This window comes from Lissotriton vulgaris, unplaced genomic scaffold (assembly GCF_964263255.1).
Source record: "Lissotriton vulgaris unplaced genomic scaffold, aLisVul1.2 SCAFFOLD_639, whole genome shotgun sequence".
NCBI classification, from domain to species: Eukaryota; Metazoa; Chordata; class Amphibia; order Caudata; family Salamandridae; genus Lissotriton; species Lissotriton vulgaris.
The window spans coordinates 1000632-1011036 of NW_028251195.1; the positions used below are offsets into that span (position 1 = coordinate 1000632).

Sequence of the window (10405 nt, forward strand, 5' to 3'; positions counted from 1 at the left end):
CCTAGTCTGCTAGCTATATGCTATGGGGAGAACCATACGGTTTTAGATTGGCTTGAAAGGACTGTTTGTATGAAATTTTACTTGCATTGATAAAGTCTAACGGTATTGTATTTATGAGTTAAGTTACCTCGAGAATACCAGGAATTCAGATTTCAGTAAATTCTGTGTACAGGTATATGTTACAATGAACTATGGAGTGTGAGAAGAGCTCTTTTAGAACAAATGTATAATTTAGTATACGCCTTCTATGTACTATAAGACATACAGGTACCAACCCTGTAATTAAACACGGGTGGACATGAAATTTGACATTACCCCCTTCTTCTTTATTTGGGGGTTTCCCATAATGTCATGATCTGTATATAATTTGTATGTATTTGTGTTAAAAATATAGTTTTGATGATCATCCAGTCATTTCCACGTTGAATAGAGATTAGCTGTTACTGAAATGGTTTTGATATGTAAAGGCCTCTACAGTGTAAATTAATGTAAATAATGTTTTATTGTTTTGTATAATGATTAATGTATTTATGTATATAATTCGTTTTAAATAATGAACTCCATTGTCTATGTTTTGTAGCCCTGAAGAAGTCCTCAAAGGAGGATGAAACGCGGTGGCTACTATGGTGCTTTGGAAGAAATGAAATTTAAAGAAAGAAATCAAGAAAGGAATTTGAATAATAAGAAGAATTTGTTTTGATTGTACATTGAACAAATACTTTTCTTGTGTGCTGATTGAAATCTTATGTGTTTATGTTTACAATAGTTAAAAATGATAAAGTGTTCCAAAATCATTCAGAGGTCAATGGGGTTTGCCGTTTTTCATTGACAATAAAGTATGGGTAACCCAGTTCAAAGATGAGCACCTACATTTACACAGCATTGCAAAGCTAATCGCTCAGTGAGAAGCCATTAAAGACCAGACCTATTGACTTTTCCAATGATTGTTTATTAAATTGTATGCTGTTTCTAATTCAGTTTGGGACTTTTATTGTTTTGTATTTTAACTTTATTACTGTTTTATAAAACTGCATAGAAACTTCACACATTGCCTTAAATTCATCCAGTCTGCTTTGTGCCATAGCTGTCAGTGGCTCGAGCTGAGGTTAATTTAGTGAATTTGAGGGTTCACCTTACCAACGGTTGTGATCATTTCTTGAGGTAGGCACCAAATATGAATCCAATTTCTCACATCTGACAAAAAAATGAAGTCAAGAATTCATTCTGGATTTTGGTAACCAGGTATGGACATCCAAATCAATGAGGAAGAGAAAGGCTTTGTTGTATGAATGGGCCGTTACAGGCAATGTAGAACTGTCGAACCAACTTCGCAATTGGTAATGCTGCTGGGTGAACAATGGCAAAGCAAACTAAGGATGTTAAAGCACCTTTTCAGTCATTAGATTACACAAAAAGCTTTACCATTGTGCTAGTAGATTATTACAGCATTTCACGGGAAGTCAGATTTGTAGCTGAACCTAACACCTGTGATGTTTCTTGTTTTGTTTTAATATATCTTTAAATTTTTTTCATCATTTTATTGTAATAAAAAACAATATTTCAGAATTAGCAACTCGATCGGGAACCAGCACCATACCTTAATAGTGTTACAATAATATCTAGATTAAGTGGAACACCGAGCAGAAAATTCCCCTTTAGAATCAAGATTTATAGTGACTAGTTTGGCGCTTACCACATATCTTTTGCTATTTAGTAGTATATCCCCTCCGTTTATGAATATTTTTTTCAGCATCTGCAGAGCAGTGCATTCTTCTCATCAGTCACTGATGAGGGGAACACATCTCTTCACCAGTTGTGTGCTATGTCTCTTTTTGCTACCATGAAGCCACGACCAGCTAGAGTCATTTGCCCTAATCAGGCTGCCAGTCCTCCATTATTCTCAATAATACTACCTTGAGGTGTGGCTTAGTGGGGGTGCCTAACACCTTTGCTAGAGCATGACATTTGCTCTGCACTACTGCCAAATGTACGGCCAGTCCCAGATTACATTGTAAAAAGTACCTACTTCCTACCCACAAAGCATGTACGCAGGGACAACTACCCTATCCATCCTCATCACTCTGTTTGGGTTATACCAGGTCTTATGAAAGTAGTTGGATAGGATGTTACTAAAGTTGCATGGGATGATCAATTCACAAATGACTATTGTTGCCTCCTGCTTCTTGCAATTCTTCAGTTCACCCACTTCATGTTGTTCGCAGACCAAATGTAACCCGTCAGTAGCCTTGGGGAGTTAAGCAGATGAGATCTGTATGCCTAGACATCCCTTTCCAACCCCAAGGATCCATAGCAAGCTTTGCTTTAGTTGGATTAAAGTCTGGCATGTCACCTAACTTGTCTTTATAAATTGCCTGAGCATGGCGACACTGTAAGTATCTAAAAACTGTAACTTGAGATACTCTGGCTCCCCCTTACTATGTGTTCAAATGATTTGATATGGTCTTAGACCCACCTTCCCCCAAGTATGGAATACTTATTAAGTCCCAAGCTCTAAAGCAGGCAACTGTGATACTCGTGTCACTCTATTTTGGCTGATAACAGGGTTTGGTTAGTAAGTTAATCATACATTTACTATTGTTTAAGGGCATCCCATCAGCACAGGATCCTACCATGGAGATGGGTAACGAAGTCCAAGCTTCGAGATCTCTATGAATGCATCGCAGCAAGGAAGCAATATTAGGGCTGCAAGGCACTGAAGTGAGCTTTGTGGGCATTGTAGGAAAATCAGGATATCATCCGCATACAGAGAAACTATATCTTCCACTCCATTCGGCCAGCAGAAACCTTTAATCTGTGCATCATTCCTGATTAACTTTACCAAGGGTTCTACAGATAGGACAAAGAGGAGCAGAGGAAAGCAACAATCCTGATGAGTACTGTACTCGATGAGAAATGGGGAGAGAGCACCCTCTTTACTCTCGCAGCTGACTCATTGTAAAGGGCCTTGATGTAGGTCAGAAACCAAGGACCAATTCCCATCTTTCTGTGTGCCTGGAACAAAAACAGTCACTTCACATTATCAAAAATAACCCTGGGCGGCGCTGGCATAGTGCCACTATGCAGAGTTCAACTGAGTTATGAAAAAACTCAGTGGAACTCTGCTCTGCTCCCCACTAGCCTCTACAGAAGCAGGGCACGGGGCCTGGGCTCCGGCGGGCCCCGAGGTGCAGGAGTCGGACCCCATATCCTGCGGCCAGCTGAGGGTCTGTGTGCCCGGGACGGGGATCTCTCATGCCCGGGCAGGCTCCCAGATCTCCACGGTCTGGCTGGGTTGAGAAGCAGAGACTCGGGCATGATCCTGGGCTTCGGGCAGGGCCTGGGGTGCGGGAGCCCCCATCCTGGGGTCTGCCAAGGGTCTGTCTGCCTGGGATAGAAGTCCCTGGTGCCTGTGGAGGCTTCCGCCTGCCTGGCCTGGCTGGGGTCAGAAACAGGGACCGGTTCTGGGGCCTCGGCTCCAGAGGGCCCTGGGGTGCGGGAGCCCACATTCTGTGATCAGCCAAGGGTCTGGGTGCCCGTATATTGGAGTTCATCAGGCCAAGGCAGGCCGCTCCCACTTCGCCTGCATGTCAAGATGCCTGCGGGCCACAGGTCAGAGTTCCATCGGGGGCCCCACTTGCAGCCCTATGCCCGAGACCCAGCCCTCCAAGTGCAGGTGGGAGCCCTTCCTTTAAGGCGCAGAGAGGGCTAATGGGCGTCCTTCGTGTCCGGCCATCTGGTTGTGCCTTTTCCCTCTTGGCCATCTGGTCATGCGCAATGCGTTCCAATGGGGCAAGCAAGCCCTCATCGGGACTGGGGATGGGGGCGGCCGCTGTCCCGTCCCTCTCTCCGTGGGGCACAGGGGTAGGCCCTCCCAGAGAGAACCTACACTCACCCGGCACGACCCCCGCGGTGGGGTAAACCGAATCAGGCAGGTTATTGTCCAGGCTTTGATTATGTCAAAACTGGACTATACCAGGTCCCTATATTTGGGGTCCAACCAGACTGAAATTGTAAGCAAATGGTTCAGAATGCGGCTGCCCAATCTCTCTTTGGTCTGTCTAGGAGGTGCACCACTTCTAACTCCACCCGTCGCCTCCATTGATTGCCTGTGGCCAAGCATATAGAATTCAAGGCCCTCTGCATTATGTTTACATTCTTGAATTTTTCTTCTCCTGGTATCCTGGCCAATCAGCACACCTTTTATACCCCCTCCTGCCTACTCCCGTCTATGGGACAGAATCTTGTGGCTGTCCGTGGGGTGAGGAGGCTCCATGCTGGAGGGCGCTCCTTCTGTGTGTTGGCCTCAAAACTTTGGAACGCGCTCCCTTCTTCCATTCGCAGTATAAGGTCCAATCTGCCTTTTTGTATAGCTATCAAAACATTCCTCTTGCCTTTGACCACTAGCCATGCAGTTTTCTGTTTTCAGGGCCGGGACGCCCCTTTGCTGGGGCAGCCGTGCACTCTATAAGCCACTATAATATAACATATTAGTGCCTCCCTGGGCTGATACCACCCCCCTCCGAAATGCCCTGGAGCCAACTGGGCCCTCCAATGCCCGAGTCCCAGCACGGCCGGGCCTTGGACAAATGAGGAAGGGCCCTTATCATACGGCAGGACGGCCTAGAAGAGAAGGAGCTAAGGGACTGATATGGAACCCCTGCTCCTCTCTGTGGGAGGCGTGTGGGATGGGGAGCCACTTGGTTCTTCCTTTCCCGCGCCTCTGACCTGGGCAAAGGTGGGGTGGTCTGCTCACCAGCCCGCTGGCATGGCTCTGGCCACCCAGTGACGGATGGCTGACTTGCAGGTGGGGTACCCGGTTCGACCCGGTCCCGTGAGGCTGGGCTGAGAGGTTTGAAGACTCACACATCCCTCCTGGTTACTCTGTGATGATCCGGTGGCGGTGAGGCTGCCAGCTCCCATCACTCCGGGAGCCCCCCTTGTCCGTTTAATCCTGGGCAGAGCGCCTGGGAATGCATTTTTCTCCCAACTGTGCAGTCTGACTCCCAGAGGGGGAAGCCTTGAACAGGGTGCCCAGGCTGTCTCACTGTGTGGTTGAGGGAGGGGCGGTGTGGCCTTCCTCCCGCCTCTCCTGCACCCACAGGTGGAAGAATGTGTTAGAAAAGTTGCCTGTGACTCTTGGCGGTGGATCACTTGGCTTTCAGGTTGATGAAGAATGCAGCTAGCTCCGTGATTTACTTTGAATTGCAAGACACATTGATCATCGACACTTCAAACACACCTTGCGGCCCTGGGTTCCTCCCGGGCTACGGCTATGCATGTCTGAGGGTTGATCGATCCTGAGATGTGCTTCCTTGGGATGTGACCGGGGCCATCGCAGGGTTAGCTCTGCTTCCCTTCCTCCCCCCCACAAGGTCAGACCCTCCTGATTGCTGGTGGCAGGGTCCCTCACCGGGTCCTTTCACAGAGGTACACCGCTGGTGCACCTAACCCTGCTTTCCTGCCTCGGCAGGGGGAATGGTGGCCGGTCCGCCCTGGGCCTGTCCCGGGGTGCAAGGCTGCCTGCATGCACATGCCTTGAGTGCCCACCACCGTCTCCAGCTTCCTGGGAAGAGTGAACCCCATCCAGGGAGAGAGGGCACGTGCTGCCGCAATGCCAGGCTGGCGTTCCCTGGCTCCCCCCAACGCTTCGGCATTTTTCCGACTACGACCTCAGATAAGACGTGGTGACCCGCTTAATTTAAGCATACTACTAAGCAGAGGAAAAGAAATTAACCAGGATTTCCCAATAACGGTGAGTAAAGAGGGAAGAGCACAGCACCGAATCCCCGCCCAGCGCGGGTGCTGGAAATGTGGCGTACAGAAGACCGAATCAATCTAGGGCTAAATACAGGCGCAATACCGATAGCCAACAAGTATCGTAAGGGAAAGTTGAAAAGAACTTTAAAGTAAGAGTTCAAGACGGCGTTAAACGGTCGAGAGGTAAACGGGTGGGGTCCGTGCAGTCTGCTCGGAGGATTCAACACGGTGGAAAGGTCAGTGGCCCGGGAGTTCCAGATAACCTCCACGGGACCGGCACCCAGGCCTACCTGTCCCTGCAGGACACATTTCCTCTGTGGCGGTGCACCACAACCGGCTCCGGGTCGGATGGGAAGGCTTTGGGTAGCAGGTGGCCCTACGCTCCGGCAAAGAGTGTTACAGCTGCCCTGGCAGCAGCTTTGCCGTGTCCACGGGGCCTAGGGAGATTGAATCACCTCCGCGCCCTCCCCTGGGCACCCGCTCCCGGCCACCCCTCGAGGAACGCTGGGGTGGGGAAGGGGGAACTGGGCCCCGTGCGCAACTTTTGGGGTGGACTGTGCTCAGTGAGCCCGGCCACGTCACGCCACCGGGAGGAGACTCACACACCAGATGGCAGGGGTCTGCGGCAATGTCGGGTACCCACCCAACCCATCTTGAAACATGGACCAAGGAGTCTAACACTTGCACAAGTCGGCAGGCCGAGTGAATACCTGTGGCGCAATGAAGGTGAGGACCGGCACACACATAGGCTCATCTCTCCTGCTCTGTCGGAGAGGGGGAGCATAAGCATGCGTGATAGGACCTGACAGATGGTGAACTATGCCTGGACAGGGCGAAGCCAGAGGATACTCTGGTGGAGGTCCATAGCGGTCCTGACGTGCAAATGGGCCATCCGACCTGGGTATAGGGGCGAAAGACTAATCAAACCATCTAGTAGCTGGTTCGTTCCAAAGTTTCCCTCAGGAGAGCTGGCGCTCAGAGCCCCCAGTTTTATCTGGTAAAGCAAATGATTAGAGGTTAACCTATTCTCAAACTTTAACCGCTTCAGTGCGGCGCAAATTTTCGCACTTTGCTGAAGATTCAAAAACGGGCATGGTCGTGAAGGAACGGTTCCATCATCCGCACAGCCCAACCAACGGTGATGACGGAACCGTTCTGTCATGAGCGTCGAAGGGGTTAAATAGGAAAGAAGCCCGGCTCGCTTGTGTGGACCCGGGCATGGAATGCGAGTGCCTAGTGGGGCACTTTTGATAAACAGAACTGGAGCTGCAGGATGAACTGAATGGCGGGTTAAGGTGCCCAATGCCGATGCTCATCAAACTTCAGAAAAGGTGTTGGTTGATATAGACAGCAGGACGGTGGCCATTGAAGTCGGAATCCGCTTAGGCGTGTGTAACAACTCATCTGCCGAATCAACTAGCCCTGGAAATGGATGGCGCTGGAGCGTTGGGCCCATCCTTGCCGCTGTCGACGCTGAGAGCCACAGGGGCTAAGCCGAGATGAGTAGGAGGGCCGCAGTGTGCGCATGGAAGCCCGGGCAAAGGCCCAGGTGGAGATCTTGGCGGTAGTAGCAAATATTCAAAAGAGTCCTTTGAAGGCCAGCGTGGAGAAGGGTCCCATGTGAACTGCAGTTTAACATTGGTCAGTCAGTCCTAAGAGATGGGAGAGCACCGTTGAAAGGGACAGGCGATGGCCTCCTTTGCCCTTGGCTCATTAAAAGATAGTCGGGTTCAGATCCCCGAACCCGGAGTGGCGGTGACCGGCACATTCGCAGCTTCCAGTGCGGTAACACAAACGATCCTAGAGTAGCTGGTGGGAGCCCCGGGGAGAGTTCTATTTTCATTCAGAAGAGCAGAGTGCCCTTGAATGGGTTCGCCCCGACAGAGGGGCTTGATCCTTAGAAAGTGTTGCGGTTCTGGCGGTGTCTGGAGAGCACTCGCTGGTCCTTAAAAATCCGGGGGAGATTGTGTAAATTTCGTGTCGGGCTGTACCCATATCCGCAGCAGGTCTCCAAGGTGAACATTCTCTGGCATGTTGGAATAATGTAGGTAAGGGAAATCGGCAAGTCAGATCCGGAGCTTGAGGATAAGGATTGGCTCTAAGGGCTGAGTCAGTCAGGCTGGGGCGCGAAGCGGGCCTAGGCGTGTGCCATGAATGGACGAGGCACCGCCCTCTGTGGCAGCAGCGACTCTGGACGCGAGCTGGGCCCTTCCTGTGGCTCGCCGCAGGTGTTGTGGTCACATCTCCCCATGCCACCTCCCCGGGGGCGCAAACCGGCATTATGCCTTGGTCGGCACCTAGCAGCTGAATTAGAACTGGGCCGGACCAGGGGAATCCAACTGTTTAATTAACACAAAGCATTGCGAAGGCCCGAGGCAGATATTGATGCAATGTGATTTCTGCTCAGTGCTCTGAATGTCAAAGTCAAGAAATTCAACGAAGTGCTGGTAAATGGCTGGAGTAACTAGGACTCTCTTAACCTATTCTCGGTTGTAGTGGCCTTTACCTTCCAGTGGTCCCGCCGGTAACTGCCTCTGTAATGCTAGTCCCTGCGTAGAGAAGCATATAGAGACAGGCCAAACAAGGTTCTATCATGGCAGCGAGCGCAATAGTGAGAAATGGTTGAGCAAACGAACCCAATTCCAGATGGGGTAGTTCCTGGAGAATAAAAACCCCGTTAAGATGGCGTAAGGAGGTGCTGTCTTTCCCAGAAATCATTAACCTCCTCACCGAATTTGACAAACCAGCACTAGCTTCCAACAATGCAACAAATAACAACGATTCAGATCACGATATAGGCTTTAGTACACCCACTATAGCAGAAGAAGACACATCAGTAGACCTCAGCAAATCCATTGAGTTTGTAGCCACCTCAGCCAAGAATGACATTGATACAGCAAAATTTGATAATCTTCCCGATGGGTACGAGGTCAGCAAAGATGTAATAACAAAGAAAAGTGATTACACCAAAAAAGTCACTGAGAAAACATGTCTCCAACAAGCACAAAGGCTTCTATCTCAAGACGTACTGTTCAAAATGTGACAAAGAAGCAGAATATCACAATATTGCATGCTATTATGCCAAATGTAAAGGAAGACCTCAAAAAGGAGTGCTGCCATTCCTGTGCAGCTTCTGTGATCTCAGATTTGGAACAAAAATTGGTGTTTCTCAACATGCTCAGCATGCGCATCCAAGAGCACAAAATGAGACTAGACTAGCAGCTCTAGCAAGCAGCAAACCGTCAAAATTATGGTCACAGGAAGAAATACTGCTACTAGCATAATTAGAAAAAATATATGAAAATAAGAGGAATATTAATGCGCTGATGGTTCCACATTTTGACAACAAGAACAGTAAACAAATTGCAGAAAAAAGAAGAAATAGAAGAGATAAAAGCAAAAAATCTGCAAAAGATGTACCGCAAGCATCAAATGTTTCTGAAAATGACTCTTGCGATGAACCAGAGGTTACAGTGGAAGTAACAACAGAAAAGCACAGAGACTTTATCACTCGAAAACGTGCGCAAAAAAACAAGAACTTTGATGAACTGGAAGACAGAATATCAGAAATCGAGAAATACACTCAAAACGTAGAGCAGCACGATGCTGCTATGGATCTGATGGATGAAGTAGTGACTTATATAACCGAAAACACCACTGATATATGTCCTCATCTAGCTAGAGTAACAACAAATAAACCAACAAGTGAAATCAATAATGTGCCTATGAACTCTGCTCAAGACGAGCACCAGAATGCCTCAGCAGGAAACAAAATAACAAAAAAAGACAAAAAAAACTAACGGCTTACTCGGACGCACAAGAAAAATTATGCAAAAGCAAAAGGCAGCTATAAAGAATACCAGACAATGTTTAAGAAAGATAAAAAGAAAATTGTCAGGATTATCACTGATGGGGCAGAAGATGCCACTTGCCAAATCAGTGCTGATGAAATCTTTCAATACTACAAAAGCATAATTGAAAAAGAAAACAAAAAGAACCCTAAATTCATACCGATAGATCGAATACCAGAGGATATGAAATTGATAATCTGTGCAAAGAAATAACACTGCTCGAAATAACTCATGCTTTTGAGAGCTCCAATCTAAAAAAAGCAGTGGGGCCTGATAAGATAGGTCTGAATGAACTAAATAAAGTGCACAGCAAGCATCCAAGACTGCTGCCCAGAGTTCTAACATCTTGGTTGTTGATGAGAAGAGTACCACAAAAATTATCAAAAAGAACCGGTCAATTTTGATATCCAAGGATGTAGTGAACTTACAAAAATCAGTAACTGGTGTGCAATTACCATCGGTACTGCATTCATGAAGTTATTCACAAAAATATTAACTAGAAGACTCTCATTTTTTGTTGAATTGAATACAAGACAAAAAGGCTTCATGAAGGTGAGAGGTTGTCTCGAGAATCTGACTCTCCTGCAAAATATCATAAAAGGAGCACGAAAAAACAGTGACTCATTAGCGGTTGTGTTCATTGATATATCAAAAGCCTTTGACTCTGTCAGCCATGGTCATATTATATAGAGTCTCGCAAGGCAAAGAGTTCCACCAAACATCAGAGAAATAATAAAAGACCTATACACTGACTCAACAACATCTTTCAAGGGAAAAAACAACGAAGAAACTCATGA

The 10405-nt window shown here is 47.7% G+C and overlaps 2 pseudogenes; both read left to right on the plus strand.

Moving 5' to 3' along the window:
- The first annotated feature begins 5131 nt into the window (after positions 1-5131).
- On the plus strand, positions 5132-5290 carry LOC147662979 (5.8S ribosomal RNA; annotated as a pseudogene).
- Positions 5291-5688: 398 nt separating this feature from the next.
- LOC147662980 (28S ribosomal RNA) lies at positions 5689-7789 on the plus strand (annotated as a pseudogene).
- Positions 7790-10405: the final 2616 nt, after the last annotated feature.